The sequence below is a fragment of the Phalacrocorax carbo genome, chromosome 13 (assembly GCF_963921805.1).
Source record: "Phalacrocorax carbo chromosome 13, bPhaCar2.1, whole genome shotgun sequence".
In the NCBI taxonomy this organism is placed as follows: Eukaryota; Metazoa; Chordata; class Aves; order Suliformes; family Phalacrocoracidae; genus Phalacrocorax; species Phalacrocorax carbo.
Genome location: NC_087525.1, coordinates 8,015,969 through 8,032,272, shown reverse-complemented (window position 1 = coordinate 8,032,272; position 16,304 = coordinate 8,015,969). Strand labels below are relative to the sequence as shown.

The following is a 16,304-nucleotide window of genomic DNA, read 5'->3' as shown; positions in this document are numbered from 1 at the left end:
AAGAACAAAATATTGGAATCTGTCGTGCAGTGGGGCAAGTTACTTTGCATGAATTTGAGAAACAGGTAACTCCAAGTACAGTATCTTCCTTACTGCGAAAAGCCGCAGACGTATGAGATGCAGGTTTTAGGGACACTCCATAATATCTTCCTGCATTATCTGAAAATACCATGTGCCCACCGACAACACTGAATCGTAATGCACACAAGCAGAAAGAAGAACCAAGGTTTCACATCCCACCTTAACCACCCCACAATCTCAGTTCCACCTTTGAACTAACTCGGCAAACTTAATGTTCTTCCACTATGGAGAAGGATTCCATGAAAGACTGACACAAATAAAATTTAACGTACCTTCTGGCTAACTTCACCTAAGGAATACTACTATTAGTTGGCTTTGTTGGTTAAGTCTAAAAGCCTTCTCAGGCACAGGGTAAATCTTTTCTGATTTCCAGCCTTTACACAGACAATCAAGTCACTCGACTTCTCTCAATGGGGGCTTTGTCTGAATGGCGGCAGGATCTGGTGCAGGGCAAGATGGAAACGTAGTTAATGCTCAGTCTTCAGGAAGACGTTGACAGATGAAACTCAAATGTTTCTAGTCCCTTTTCAGATATTCTTGCTGTAGTGCTTTGCGTGTGCTTCGTGCCTTTGATCCCCGTTTGGCTGATTGTACCAGACTCTGAGGGTTAGACCGTCCAACTCGCACTGACGTCAATGAGCCTTACACGCAAAAAATCCTACTGATTCCTGTGGTTCCTATAAACCACGTGGTTTCATATGATGGACAGATTGCTGGTGTAAATTGCCAAAGCCCCACTCGCACTGAGAGAGGAGCTGCGCGTCGTACACACATGACATGTCCGACAGGGTATAGCACTGGCTCAGGAGGGTTCAGAGCTGAAGGGCGGAACTTCTCTTTTATTCCCAATTTCTTTGAACCAGCCCCCTTTGGATTTAATGTATTTGTTCTTTTAACAAGGTGCGAGCAGATGTTCCACTGTGCATATTTTCCTGTAGTCATTCTCTACTATAAGGACCTGAGACAGGAGCTGTGAAAATAAAATTGTCCTTGCCTCCATACCTGAGCTTGAGAGTGGCTGAGGGAGAAAAGGCAGCTCATCCTCTGTGGAGCTGTCAGCACCATTTAACCAGCTTAACATCACACATTTGGGTCATCCCTCCGTGGAGTAACTATGCTTTTGTAGCAACTCGGCCAACCTCATGGGCTAGCAGCAGCAATGCTGCGTGGGCCACGCACCCTGCCACCTCCGCTGTGCGCCCCACTGCTTTCGGCATCATTAAGGTAGCCCCAGCTCAGCAGGCCCCCTCGGGTGTGGGGACTCAGCTGGGAGCAGGAACTTGTTCCTGGACAGGAGGTGAGTGACCCTGCCCGCTGACAAAAGCAAGCGACATCTGTCCTAAGTCTGGGCTAGGTTCGGGTTGGGGTTGTTACATTTCATGTAAAAGAAAAGTTCTCTCCAAAGCTGGCTTTCAGCATTTCCTAAATTTGCCCCTTTTCACCGGGAGCAGAGAGATCTGGCATGTCCTTACAGGAAGAAATGCTTGTTTACTTATCCCTTTTGTCTTGCCAGGGGTGGCCGCTGGATTGCCAGGCTGCAGGCAAAAGCCACTTCCCTTAAACCTACCCTGCCTGCCCCTCACAGGCCTGACACAGGCTCTCAGCCTGCACTGGCCGGTCACCAAAACCTGGTACCCAGCCAGGGAAACCTGCTGTAAACATGAGCCTACAGAAAACAGCTGCCTGGCTGTGGGCATGCTAGGGGAAGGGGATGGTTATAGAGTAGAGGAGAAGGCATCCCAGCCTGCCCTTAATTACGGTACCTCGAAACCACACTCTGCGGTTTTCAGCCAAGGCCGCTTGTTGTCTTAGGATGAATGCCTGTAAATTCGAAATAAGTAAATGACTTTATTGTGAGGATTTGGCTCGGGAGAGCCTTAGCAGCGTCCTGAAGGGCTATTTAAATGTCAATAACATTTTCTAATTTGGGCTATAGGAATTAAACAAACCCCTGTGGAATCAGCAAGTTACTAGTTTAAGTTTGGACGGCTGTAAACAAGTACATGTGACGGAGAAGATTTCCAGTCAAATAAAAGCAACAACAAACTCCTTTACCCAAGACCTATTCTCGTTATTAAACGTGCAGAACATTTCCTGGATATTCCCGTACACGGTTTCTAGCATTTGTGTTAAATCCGGAGTCCTACCTGCTCTCACCCCTTTCGTTCCTCACGCAACACCCGCGGGAGAGGCGGCTCCCGCAGCGAGGGAGGGGAGCGGGGAGCCTGTGCGGGCTCCACTGCCCTCTCCTGGGGGAAGATGCTCCCGGGAGCCGCCGAGGACACGGCAGCTGAGCAAAACGCGCTGCGCTGGGCCGCTTGCTGCTGGGGCTTCACCGCATAGCAGCACCGCGAAAGCTTTACACCACAGACATGCTACCTAGAGGGAGACCAAAGGCTAGCCCCGTTGCTTTGGAGGTCCCACCCAGGGCAGCAGGGCCGCCTGCCGGCTGTCCCACAGGCTGTAACCCCCGTAGCCCTGAAGGTGTCAGGGTAAAGACAGCATACCCGGAGGGGTGCTGGGAGCAAGCTACAGAGGGGGCTAACAAAAGGCTAAAATATCAGCTCTGCATGATGCTTGCTGGGCACCAAAACTTTTTTTAAAAAGTCGCTTCTCATACCAGGGACAAATAACTCAGACATACCATTCATGTGAGAAGACTCAAAATACTGACAACTTTGTTTCTGAATAGCAATAGTCTGACTGCTAAGCTCTACTTTCCAGTCCTTTCTCCTGAAACTAGTTTCACTTATGCTTGTATCTCCTGCTCTAACATGTCCTGTGCTTTGTGTAAATACCGCCTTGTCCCCTGGCTGCACTGGGCACCCAGAGAGAGAGTAATCGGGCACATCCCTTTTCCATGCAAGTGGCCTTCTTCCTTGAAGGACTGAAATAAAAGTGTAGCAAGTGTCGCATTTTCATTTCTCCTGTTGGTCCCATTCGCTAGTGTTTGACTACTCAGAAAGCTTGTCAGAAGGCTTTCTGGACATGCTCAGTTTATAGGAAACAGTGCCTTCAGAACTGGGTACAGCTTCTTATCCTCAGCTCAGGAGTAAGGTCATGTATGGCATCTCTTTTCAGCAGATCAGGAAGGAAAGCAGAACTCTGGCACCATATTCCAAGCAGTCTTCTGAGAAGAGAAGCAGAAGAGCTCTGAGGGGTGATTTTCAGAAACTTCTCACCCCTCCAGGGAAGCTGGAGCCATTCATAGGATTTCTAGATTACCAAGGAGTCATTTCATTTGCCCTGTCTATGCGCCACTTCTCAGAACCTGTTTCCATTTATGTCTCATTTCTCTGTGCTTTGGTCTTAAACCAGTCTGCCTTGAGCGTTGAAAACCCTCAGCTCTTTGCTCTGGGTAAATCAGTCTGAGTGTGGTTCTGGCTTTTCCTTAGTTTTTATCATCATTCATTTTCTGCTCCCGAGGGCATGTCTACATGCTCCAGTCTCACCAGGAGACCATCCTGACTGTGAAGTCCTGAGGAAAAGGGTGTTCAGGTTCATTTTCAGCAGAGTCACCCAATGGATGGCTTTCTGTCAGAAACTGCCAACATAGTTTATTGGAGCAGAGGTGTTTTTAAAAAAATCCCACAAGAGATTAAAATAAGCAACATGTTTTGCTTTAAAATTTCTAAGGCCAGGATCTTCAAGCGGTGTAAATTAGCATAAGTTTCTGATGCTCTAACCCCTGCAATCTGAGTGAAAGCCAAAATTGGACATGATTTTATTTAAGGTTTGGTTACTTCTCAAGGCTAAAACTCAAACTGCTCCTGAGGGTGGGCACGGTCCTTTTCATTCTGTATTTGGGCTGCTTCCACCTGTTTTGCAGGAGTTTGTTTCTAGCTTTGATTCATTTTCTCTGCTGCAGTGTATTGTCCTTATTCTTTCACCTCCCCTCTCATTCACGTCTCTCTCCTTACTCTCTATTGTCCAACCTTTTCAGCTCCCTTTTCTCTCTTCCCCCTCCTGCCTTTCCTCTTCCTTGGTAGTTCCTTTTCCTTCCCCCTTATTTCAGCAATTGCTGCCAACAGCTATATTTGGAATAGAGTGGGAACAAGCTATTCTTGTGACTTTACTTTGAAATAACTGAGAGAGGCAGATGATTTTCTTTGAACAAATAGAGGATACACTGACGAGAAGGCAGGCTGGTAAAATCAAAATGACATTGTTAGGGAATACCTGCCCAGCAGGTTTGTCTTTCCCAACTCTCAGGATAACCAGCTGATAGTTCTTGTTTGCTCTGTTTTAGCTTTAAATCCTCCTTTTGTGAAAAATCCCTCTCTCCAGGTTAGTAACTTGAGGTCCTAACAAGGCCTAGCTAATCGCCACAATGTCTGGGCACTCACACATCAAGCAGAATGACTGCCACCTAAAATCTCAGATGCCAGAATTAGCTGGAACAGGATATATATTTGTTTAACACTTGAAGTCAATGCTGTTGTATCTGCTGGTGTAGTCACAGGATACTGTTGTAGAGTTCCACTTGTATGGGCTAGCACAGGAATATGCTGGGAGGAACAATTTCCTATTGAGCAACATGATTTCTCCACATCTTCTCACATTAACTCCTCATCACCACCTGCTCCTCATCACCCCTGCCAATTCAACTGCTGTAAGCATTACATTAACAAAGCCAGCAAAAACCGGAGCTACATGAACAGGACAGCACAGGACAAATTTCTCCCTACCCCCCATATTTCTGTGTTTATACGATTAACTCCCACATTGGCAAACCAAACAAGAAATGAGGCCAAATGAGAAATTCAGCATCATGGCTTAGTGTTTTGTGCCTGTGGCAGAAGAATACCCAAGTCTATTTGTCTGCTCCCAAGTGAAGCTGGTTCTATTAAAACTGTACTGCTGTACACGTGTTTCTGTGTGAAACTGCTCCATACAGGGAAAGACACATGTAATCACATGCAGAAAGATGCAGGACAAGATCTTTCCTTACAAGTTAAACATTCAAAGGAGGGTTGGCTGCTAAATGTTAGACAAGAAGCTAGAAGGAAATTATTCTTCCATCCATCCATGACTTCCTGGAATTTTATAAACCAGCTAACACAAATGGTCATGCTGACGTGGAGCTTCCACGATTGTCTCTGCAATAACTGTTAATACGTCCAGTTTGCCAACAGAATACACGTCAATACCAATGTCTTAGGAGGGCAAGGCTGACAAAGTTCTAATATTTTTCCTATCAGACCACCTAACAGAAAACCAGATCAGTCTTCAGGCAAACACACTCTTTTCCACATCCACACTACTGCTACTGCTGCCACCACACATCTTGAATGTGCCTTATCAAACAGAGGCTAAGCAAAGTGAAAAAGGAATGATCCAGGCTAAGAAGTGACATCTACTTTCAGCACTACCACTAAGCCACAATGGAGACTGCCAAGCGTCTCTTTGGGCTTCTGCCCCTTAAAGCTGAGCACAAGGGAGTTTGGTGTATGCTGCAGGCGTAACAATAACATTTCTTACTGAATTAAATGCAACTGTAATGGCTGAGCATATTTAATCAGTATCAGGTGAGTTTTTGCAATTTTGTGCTGCCATAGAAAGTGAATATATTTTATTTATGTGTTCACAACTTCGGGTCAACAGATGAATGAACTTTGATGTATTTGGAGAACACTGCTAAATCCATGGTGAACTCAGAGATGTTTTAGCCCTCCTTTGTTACCTCTCATTCCCTGTCCCGTCCTCACCATGCTGGCAACTTGCAGCTTTCCCCTCAGCCTCCTCAACTCTGCGTGCTCAGTACAGCTGAATAACATATTTGCAAAGAGCATCTGAAAAATAATCTTTACGTTTAAGGTTCCCAGGGCACTACACAGGGCACAGAGCTGGGCCAGCCTGCTGATGAGGGAGCTAGCGCACAGCTGTTTGGCCACAAACAAGTCTGCCCTCACTGGACCAGGGACCAGAAACTGCTTCCTGGGCTCTCAGGAGTGCCAGCGTGCCTTTGCTTTTTATTATTGAGCAGATGCAGATGTGACTAAGGCTTGGCTGCATCTAAGCCATAACCAAACCCCACTGAGACTGCAGTGTAGGCTTTCCCAACCTCCTTGGTCTGGGCCAGCTGAGAAGACAAGCATTTTCTGAGCCTTTCTACCACCACTCAGAATGGAGGGAATTGTTATGCCTAGCCCTTGCCCACCGTGTGCGGCATGCTGGATTCAGCCCTTTTTCTGCCTGAATGCAGCTGAGCCCATTTCTTCCGCCTTGTGGGATGGCACCCAAAACCATGTTTCAGAGTCACTCTGGGGCCTGCCTGTGTCTTTCTGATGCAGACTTTGAGCTTTTACGTGAAGTGAGCCAGCTGGACTGGTTTGCAGTGGAGGTCAGGGTACCTGCCTAGAAAAGAGCTGAGATCCAGTAGGAAGACGCAGCTGGTGTCCCGGTTTCCACACTCTAGGTTTGAGCAGGTCGTGAGGAGCTGACAGGCTGTGCATCTGGAGGACAGCTAAAGAGAAAATTTAAGTGTTGCGTGAGAAGTATCAATCTGCAGTTACAACCGCAACCTGCAAGTACTTTCCAGGCACCAAGGAGGAACAGTCACTGTTGCCATAACCCACAAATGACATGGGAAGAAAAGGTGTGAAGACAGAGCAGCCCCAAACAGATGATGTTTTTTACTCATATCCATAAGAAATACCAAAGAACAGGAAGTATTCACCCTGTGATGTACAACGGGTCTTCCTTAAAGCTAGGCTGAATAATCACCATATCATAAACCCCATCCTGTGATTCAGGGCAGTGCTTGTGCTGGAGCACACGAAAAACACCAGGTCTGCAGCACGCCCAGAGAGGCTGACCAGGGCTGCCATGAGCTTTGCAGGCTTTCTGATAAGCACACTTACTGTAACACAATTTGAAGTTGACAACATGTCTAAAAGCACACACAGTGTCAGAGAAGGAATGAAATGTTGCTTCTCTCCCCCCCAACCTCATTACAGGCTAAGGAAAAATAATGTATGGAGAATAATACTTCACCATCTAAAGAGTTTTTCTGGTTTCTAAATCTAGTGAAGAGTCATTGTATATTTTGACAGAAAAATGAATCAAAATAATAAAGTGAATACAAAATTATATTGCTGTCAATAATTTAATTTACACAAAATAGCACTGTGACATGGTAATTGTTATATATGATGCAGCATTCAGTATAATATTTGGAGAATGCATTATAGAAAGTCAACATTTAACTACTAAAATCAACTTACATAATCAAAGCTGTCAGGGAATCTTTACAGTTTTATATTAATTTGAATGTAATTTACTATAGAGGTGTCATTCTTAGAGGTGCTTACAATAGTTAATGATCTCTGCATTTCCATTATAAAATCCTATTTTCAAAGGTTTATAACTTGGTGTTAAGAACCCTCAGCCCTCTGGCACATTTTCCCTTTCCTTAGAAAAACTATGTTAGAGGTTTTAAACTTTTCTCTCAGAGCAGAAAGTGTGGTTACTTTTAAAATTTATTTTGCAGATTTGCTAATTTGCTCCTTGCTACCCAGGGATCTCAGAAAAAGAAAGGTCTTCACGGTAGAAGACATTACAGTTACATTCCTTTCTTCCACTTTCCTGAGTATTTTACCCCTCAGATCATTTTTCTTGCTGAAGTGGCTAAGCATCTTCTAATATTGCATCCAAACCTTCTCTGCATCATTCCTTCTCTCCTTTCTGTGTTTGCTGCCATTAAGCTTTCTTCCAGGTCCTTCTCCTCATCTCAGACTTTGACTCCTGGTTCTGTCCTGTGCCTTCTCATAGGTGTCCACACTTACCTTGGCCAGTACAGCTTCCGTCACATCCATCAGTTAATGGGCTCTCCTGGCTGCATGTTTCCTCATTCTCACCCCTTTTTCCAAGCTGCAGCCCTAATTCACTTTTCCAGCTCATTAGGATTCCAACAATTAGTTTTGCTCTAGCAAGTACATTTCTCCCCTGATCTTACAGGCTTGATTCACACCAGACATTACCCATCAACCCACCTAAACCTGCTCTGTTGGTTGTTTGGTGATTTTCAGCTTACCAGCCATGGGGACTGCGCAGCCCTGCAGCACTAATGCTGTTTTCCCCACCCCAGGCTTTCTGCCCAGGAGGTAGGACACTGCAAATCCATTGTCCACAAACACATTGTTATGGTCCATTTCCGAAACCAGAATTTGAAAGGCAAATTGTCAACACGAAGCTATTATCCATAATAAAAGCAAAGCCAATAATTACCTTGTCTCCTTTGGTAGGCTCGCTCCAGTTCATGGGTCTAGTTGTCCCAAATCCTGCTCAGTTTCACTTTTTTCATCCATGTCAGTTAGCTGTCACTTTAGATGCTCCAGCTTTCTGTAACCTCGGTGTTATTAGACCAGACATATTTGAGCCAACATGCACAACTGTATCCAAAACCTAAATCTTCACTACCATGTAAACATCAAGATTTATTCAGAAGTAGTTTTGTCACTTGTCCAGTATCTGTTTATTTTCCATGAGAGAGGAAGAGCTTTTTAAAGTATTTGTGATGCTCTATGCTAGCCATTCTGTTTTTATATGGCCACATTTGCCAAGTGCCAACACTTAGCCAAAACACTTCCTTCTCCTTTTCCATCATTGTCATTTTCCTTGTTTGAAAAAATGAATATATTACTCTCTAATATTCAATGATGTCACAAATAAAATGGGAATCTCCTTTCCCTCATGCATACGGAGACCAGATCTGTAGTTTTGGACAAAAAAAAAAAAAAAAAAAAGAAATCTGTTGCTTATGTATCACATTACTGGAGCTGGAAAGAAAAACTATTTCACTGGCATGATGTTTTGATGATGGACTTGAGTCAAGAAAAATGTGGTCATATTTAGACTGGATAGAACTGGTGACTGACTCAGTGAGATGGCTTAACTCTAACTAGGGCAGATAACAATGAAAAAGACAACACTGGGAGCATTCTGTTTGATCCTTCAGATTCATAATTTAGTGCTACAAAGGAACTCTAGAAATCACTTTTTTCCCCCCAGTGGATATCCAGCTGGACACGAGCAGGATGAGTGTCTGGATAAGTTATATTCTATAGAAGCATTTGACACACTTCAGATCTTTATTCTGGTTTTGGAAAAAAAATACTTAAAGACTGGCTGTAGCAAGGACTACTGGCGGAAAGTTTCCGGATGTTATTTCATCATTCTGTGTGCTGAGAAAACAAAACCAGAAGATGAAACTAAAATTGTCAGAGAAGCCAGGGACTGTACGGATCTCTTCTTCCGCAGAATGAATGGAACCTGACAGGCACAGAACCTTAGAGGATGTTCTTCCAGACTGGGTGACGATTCTTGCTTTTTCGCTGTCCCTCACAGGAAAATCTACCACATTGGTTTATCTCCATTCAATGTTTTTACTCCTTGAATCCCAATGAAGAGGTTTTCCCTCTGATATAGGTAGTGCTGCCCACTCTCCTGAGGTTGACACCCACTTCATTCAAGTATTCCTAGTGCAGCAGGGATGTTCGCGGCTACTGGCTTGCAGCCAACATCCCACACATTTCCTCCGCAGCAAAAATGCCTTAATTCTGACCCACTGCCTTTCAAGTAGATAGTGAAAAAAAATCAGTCACAAAGAGCTTTGCTTTTATCTATATTTCTCCTTCAGAAAGATCTGAAAAAAACATCAGACATTGTCCTTTTCTTTTACAAGGTCCACGGTCAGCAAGGGTGAGGCTTCCTGCCGCTGTTAGAGCTTGATCCCAAAAAGAAGCTGAAGGCATTCAGACAGTTGTGCTTATAGATTTGGGTAAAGGGAGTTTGTAAGCAGGGTAGCTGCGGAGGGGGTGGACCACATTGCCTGCCACTGCACCAGCGACGCATCCAGTGCCTCTCCTACTCAGCAGCTATTCTGTGCACTATTCCTTCTGAATCAGTTCAACCATCAGAAGGGACAGTAGCTTTTGGCTCCCAGCTGAAGTTTTCCATCCTCAGCACAGATATGAAGAATGCTGCTGGTGCTACCTGATAACTGCGGGGCAGCATGTTCAAAGCTGAGTATCTGAATGGGCAAGAAGAAGCAGTACATGTTTACAAACTGGGCACGTTACAGGCCTGGCACGACCACCACTACTGAATTTGAGTTGTGACAAATTATGCAACACCCAGGTATTCTTACACACACAAAAGGCAAACACATACATGGTTTTAAGACCAGTGCATGGGAAAAAGGGTGCAGTGGAACAAAGTTGCCCGTTTCATAACTCCATTGCACATAACCCTGAGGGAAAACAGCACAGACAAACAGGTCTTACATTTATTAATCTAGCCAAGCAGAGGTGAGGAGAGGTACAGTGATGTTTGCGGGGCAATGTGGAGCCCAGGATTACAATCTGATATACTAGGAGGGCTAGAATCAGAGGCCAGGGAGAAGAAAAGGGTTGGCAAACCATTTAGTTGATTTCCAGTGGTGCTGTCAGGATGAAAGAAAGATAAACTACCCTCCAAGTTAACAAGTTATGTAGTCATAAATATTTGAGGGAAGAGGTTAAGAAATAAATGTAAATCAAAAGGTATATGGAAGGAAAACCCCAAAGACACAACAACAATCTGGGGAAAATCACCAACAAGTGCAAAGTAGATGGCAAAATCTTGTGATACAGGTAGAAAGACAGTCTACTTCATTCAGTAGAACAAGAAAGTCTGGATGACTGGAAGTAAGAAAGATAATTAAAATGGAAAGAAAGGAGTTAATTAAAGAAACTATTACACTGACCTTGCATAAATAAAGTTTCAAAGATTGCACAAATGCTAACCTGAGGATCAGGATGGCTAGAAGTTTGGAGACAATTAAAAAATTTCACTCCTTGATAATGGGGATAAAGGTAGAATTTGAATAGAGATTAGATGTTTTTGGTACTGTTCCAGCTGATTATGATCTTGGAAAAATTACATGGAAACCAATGTTGCAATATACTGAATTTAAGGAGAATTGAAAAATGTACAGAGGAACTTGAGGAACAAAACTTAAATAGTAAGAACAACATAGGTTAAAATACAAGCTGCAGAAAACTGACAGCAGGAATGATTTCAGAAAAGAAGAGGATAGGTAAATTGGATAAAACAGAGGAAAAGGCTGGCACCCATCATCACCATGGCACTTGCATTACATCTCACTTCCAAGTGCAGAGTCCAATTTGGGAGAAGGAAGAAGCAGAATATTCTCTTTATAAGGAAAAAAAGGCTTCTTTCTTTTGCGAGTTCCTGTGTCAGTAGCCATTTTATGGGGCTGCCAATCATGGCAAATCAACTGAAAAGCCAGATCATTTTCTAAAGCTTCTACCTTCCTAGAGAAAGATTTTAAAGTTGACTGTGTACAATCCAGCTGCTGCTTTTAATCTTTCCCTGACAACAGTAGTTGTTTTATTACTTTGACAGTCATTTTTAGCCCATGAATAGTACCACAGTCCTTGTAAGATAGGAAAATTCTTTTGATCTACAGTTTCATAAGGTTTAGCAATGGACAAAGGATTTTTCTGGTATACTTGATCACACACTTGCTGAAGTTTAGGCTTAGAGCCAATAAAAAGGCACTGAGTTACCCATTTGGAGAAACACAAAAATCTTTTTTGATGAATAAAGACTGCCAGAAAAAAAATAATTTGTTATAAAAATACTACATATTAATGGAAAATTATGAGCAAGATTACTCCTGAAATAACTTTGATACATGGCCAAAATAACTTTTAACTTTCACACTGTTTCCATACAGTATGATCTAGTGGATAGAAAATATGGATGCAAGATAAGCATTGTACATAAGCACAAAAAAGGGAGGCATTTCAAGCCATCTGTAATAACTAAGAGAAATGGGGAGAAGACTCAGGCAGACACAGAGCAGTTTTCCAGCATAATGGCTTGTTCTGTTTGCTCTACAAGTAAGAGCTGTATGTTTTGTGCAATCTGAAATACTGTCTAAAATCTAAAATAAAATATATTTCCAAACAAGAATAAAAAGCCATTCATGAGCCATTTTAAGTGAAAAAGTAATTGAAAATTATCAGATCTGTAATTTTTGTTAGGCTGCAGTACTTTGAGCACTCGCACATATGTTTAACTTCACACACAAGTGCATCCCATATTTTTGTCCTATTCACACTGGAACCCATTCTGTTTTTCCTTATATATAAGGAATTAAAACAGAAGACCTTTGTGATATTAAAGTGTAAGGGCAATGTTTCTAGGGCAGCTATCAATTTAGCTGCTACTCAGCCGAGTACATATCTACCTATGGAGAATATTTAGATAAGTAGCTGAATTGAAGTCTGATTTCTTTGAGTTCTTTTTTAAAATAAAAGTGCAGCAGAGGGTGTGTGTATATATATATACACACACACATATACATCATATACACACACATATATAAAAATATACATATATAAAAGTAACTGAACTGATGAAGCCTGGATTGAGTTCCCTTTGAAAACTGTAAGTCTATTGGCATTGCCAATTTCCATAAAGACATTCCTTTCTAAAAATCTACATCAAGCTTGAAATTTAAACAGAGTAAAAAGAAACAGTTCTCTTTTTTTTTTTTTTGCTGGGTGCAGTTAGAAATCAATCATTCTGATACTTAAATGAAATTGGTCAGAAGGAAATTAAATGACGATTAAAGGAAGAACATAGTTTCATCCCCCACCCCTTGCACTGTTCAATTGTTCACATATCTGTAGTATTTCTTAAATAAGTCTTTTTCAGAAGATAAAAATATTGGATGTCATACCTTTGCCAGACAGCTTTTGTTTATTATACTTAAAATTTCCACAGAATTCCCCCAAATCACATTTTCTGGCAAAATACCAGCCTGACTCCTACAGTCTAACATTCACAACACAAATATTTCACTTCAGTATTTTCAGATAAACCACTGTCCTTTGGTTTCATTACATTCTCTTGACAAAATATTGAGATGTCTCTGTGCAATTATTAAAAAACAGAAGTCCTCCACAGTCAAAACTGACCCCAGCACCACTGACCTCGAGAAATCAGCTCTCAGTGCAAGCAGAGATCTTCACCTCAGTTTCTCCAGGTTTCCAGATCTCTAAATGAAAGGCTTTTTAAAGGCTTATCCTTGCCCTAAACACTTAAAGTTATATTTCAGCCCCACTGTTCTGGAATAATGCACATCTCTGAGCTCTGCATAAGCAAGGTTTTCCTTTCCATTCTTTCTTCCAGATGAGAAAGACTCAGAGGAAAGAATTTGGTCTCTGTTGTTTGTTAATTATGTTCAGAACTTCCTACAGAACATCAACCTCTTGCATCAGACCATGCTTGGACTTACGACCTGCCCAGCATCTGCCCACTCAGCCCTGTTAACCACGTTATTCCCTGCCTTTATTGACTCTTGGACTTTCCCTTTGAGACCTCAGTCCACTAAAGAGGGAAAGATGGACTTACTGCAGGAAACGCAGCCCCATGTTTCTGCATCCTTCCTGCCACATCTTGCAAAGTGCTTAAGACAATACATTGTGCAATAAAAATGAATGAAAATTTGAAAGCACAAGCAGAGCTGTGCTCTGATAATCCATGCAAACTGTAGTTCATGTAGATGTCCTCTTCTCTAAGTACTGTAAATAACTAAAAAGAGGTCTGGCTCCAAAGCCTACTGAAGCCAGGAGCAATTGCTCCCCACAAAGTAAGAAGCAGCCGATGACTGTTCCCAGCACAGCAATGCCTGGGGAGTTCCTGCTAATCCAGACTGCTACCAGCTGCCACCGTGCAGCTGACAAGCAGATCATTGCATGTACAAGGCAGCAGCTCCACAAGGCCTACAGGAACTTTGTGCGAATGGGACTGGTTAAGCTTCAGGGTGCAGAGACTACCGTTCCAGGATCATTCTGTTGTCTATAGTCATGTTTATTTAACTAATGATTTACGTCTACAAAAGCATCAACTGCTCAACAAATTATTCATCAAAAGACTAGCTCCATGCTTTCTGATTTCCAACACTGACTTTCAGGATATTTCATCTAATAAATCTGAAGTAGGTATGAATAAACAAACATGGCATTATACTAAGCTCATTAATCATGCACCAAGCTACACAGTGTTAGAAGTACACACAATACTGGGATCTCATGGAAGATGGTCTGCAAAAGGGACATGATCAGAAACCTCATTTTACTTTTAGCTTCACAAGTTTGGGATGTTTTGGCTAAAAAGGGATTAATAATTTCCAAGTTGCTATTGACTGATTTAGCATATGATATCTCTATATGGTATTTCAACGTACCTAAGAACAATCAGACTAAAGTCTTTCCAGTGCAGCATTCTGTCTCTGTTTGTTTGTAAAATACAGCTAGTCCTCCACCATTCTGTGTGGGACCAGAGAAACAATGCAGAGCTTTTCACCTTGGAAGAGGAAGAAAGAGGGAAAGAAAAAAAGAAAGTTGCCTACTCAACAAGGAGTAAAGGGCTTGATCTCTTGGCATCAACACACTGATTCAGACTACCTCTTGTAGAAGGAAACAAATGTCTTCTGAATTAAAGTCCCAGTTGAAGCTTTTCTGCATAGCGGAGCAAATCATAAGCATAAGGCCCTCGTTAGGAAAAAAAGCTTTCCCAGGAACAGAAGAGTGACTGGGAAATCGTTTGATTCCTAGACACCCAGAGTTTCAGCCATCATCCTCAAGGCAAAAGGAAGGAAGAGACCAAGAGGTCTGGCACTAAGCTGTTCTCGTAAGGGCCCTCCTGCAAAACCTCTTTCAGGCACTTGTAGGACAGTACCTGCTTTCGTTCAGGCTCAGCACCCTTACCTCCCCACCTTCCTCCTTGATGTGATAGTGACTTCTGCAGCAATCACATTCCCCACCTCCTTCTGGGGGTGCTTGTTTTCTCTTGGCTTCATTTACCTTGTCTGAAGTATCAGCCAATATTCAGCACTGCTGTATCAAGGGGTCTGTTGCAAAATGCAGGTCAGTGTTCTCTCAGTTTCATGGTGATCTAAGAAAGAAATTATGCTGATGGGAAAAAAAAATCTTTAAACAGCAAAAGAAGGACTCCCATAGCCAACAACACCCTTGCACCTCATTTCTCTATTGTTGTCCCAGCAATCGGTCCTGGTCAGGGTGTCAAAGCATCATTCTGACAGTTGGCATAAGCACCGTCAATTCCCCTTCCTCCCAGTTCCCATCTTCTCCCTCAAATCAGAAACTGCTTTGTATTACTGGAGACAAGGAAGCATCCTCCCTGGTACCAGGTGCAGTATAGATAAGGAAAAGATGAAAAATCAAAAATAAGTCTGTAGCATTTGTATGGGTTTTATATATATATAGCATTTGTATGGTTCTACCTGTTATCCCAGATTTCTTACATGTAACTAAGAGAGCACTTGGTTTGGGGGAGGTGGTTTCTCATACAAGCACGTGAGGCTGCTTTACAGCTACAAATGTTTCTTTTGAACATATAACACTAACAGTACAAAAATATCTGTGCAAACCTTTTATGGGTGATGCTGTTAAGCCTGGTGTTTGTGTAAACCCAACAGACTAAAGTAGTATCACCTCTGTTAAAACTCACTCACCAATTTTCTATGACCAGTTCTATAAACAGAGAAAATGTCTGATAAACTGAGTATCGAAATGAAACAAAACCAAGTGTTCAGAAAATTTTCAACAAATGACGTAACAATGTGATACATATTAAGACCTCTCAGAAAGGAGAACATTTATTGCTAACAAGCTTCAAAGCAAGCTGGGTATGTAGGGCTGCTGGATTTTTTTTTTTTTTTTTGTCAATAAATCGTGGAGGAAATTGCAGAATTGATATTAATCTTGCCCCTTAGCATTTCTTGCTGTGAGATTTCCTCACAGTCTATCTAAATTTAATTTCATAAATATTCCTTGAAAGTAGAGGTTTTAAAAAACTGAAATGGCCTGCGTCTCCTGTACTGAAAGGTGAAGTGGGCTATATTTGGAATCACCTTTGCAAAAAGGGAACACCTCAATAAATGCTTCGCGTGGCCATTTGTGACAGAGGGTTATGTGTCTGCCAACACAACCTACATTATTTACGCTAATAGTACAAGTCAGAATAAATATTATCTTCACTCATGTGACAGACCTTTGATAAAGCAGAATTGGCCTGGTTGATTAGGAATACGTGTCAAACACAGATAATGGGGGAATCCCTTTCAGCAGCAGCACACAACCTCAGCAACCATAATGAGACCAATTTAACGAGCCTTCTGTTTT

The 16,304-nt window shown here is 42.3% G+C and overlaps 1 long non-coding RNA gene across 1 annotated transcript in view; it reads right to left on the bottom strand.

Moving 5' to 3' along the window:
• Positions 1 to 6,202: 6,202 nt before the first annotated feature.
• The window catches only part of LOC135315600 (uncharacterized), a 67,076-nt gene continuing 56,974 nt past the window's right edge, over positions 6,203 to 16,304 (bottom strand). The window contains exons 4-6 of the long non-coding RNA XR_010375081.1: positions 14,964 to 15,054; positions 8,311 to 8,431; positions 6,203 to 6,547 (exon numbers count right to left, since the gene is read on the bottom strand). This is a non-coding gene — a long non-coding RNA (uncharacterized LOC135315600). The remainder of the gene's footprint in view (positions 6,548 to 8,310; positions 8,432 to 14,963; positions 15,055 to 16,304) is intronic.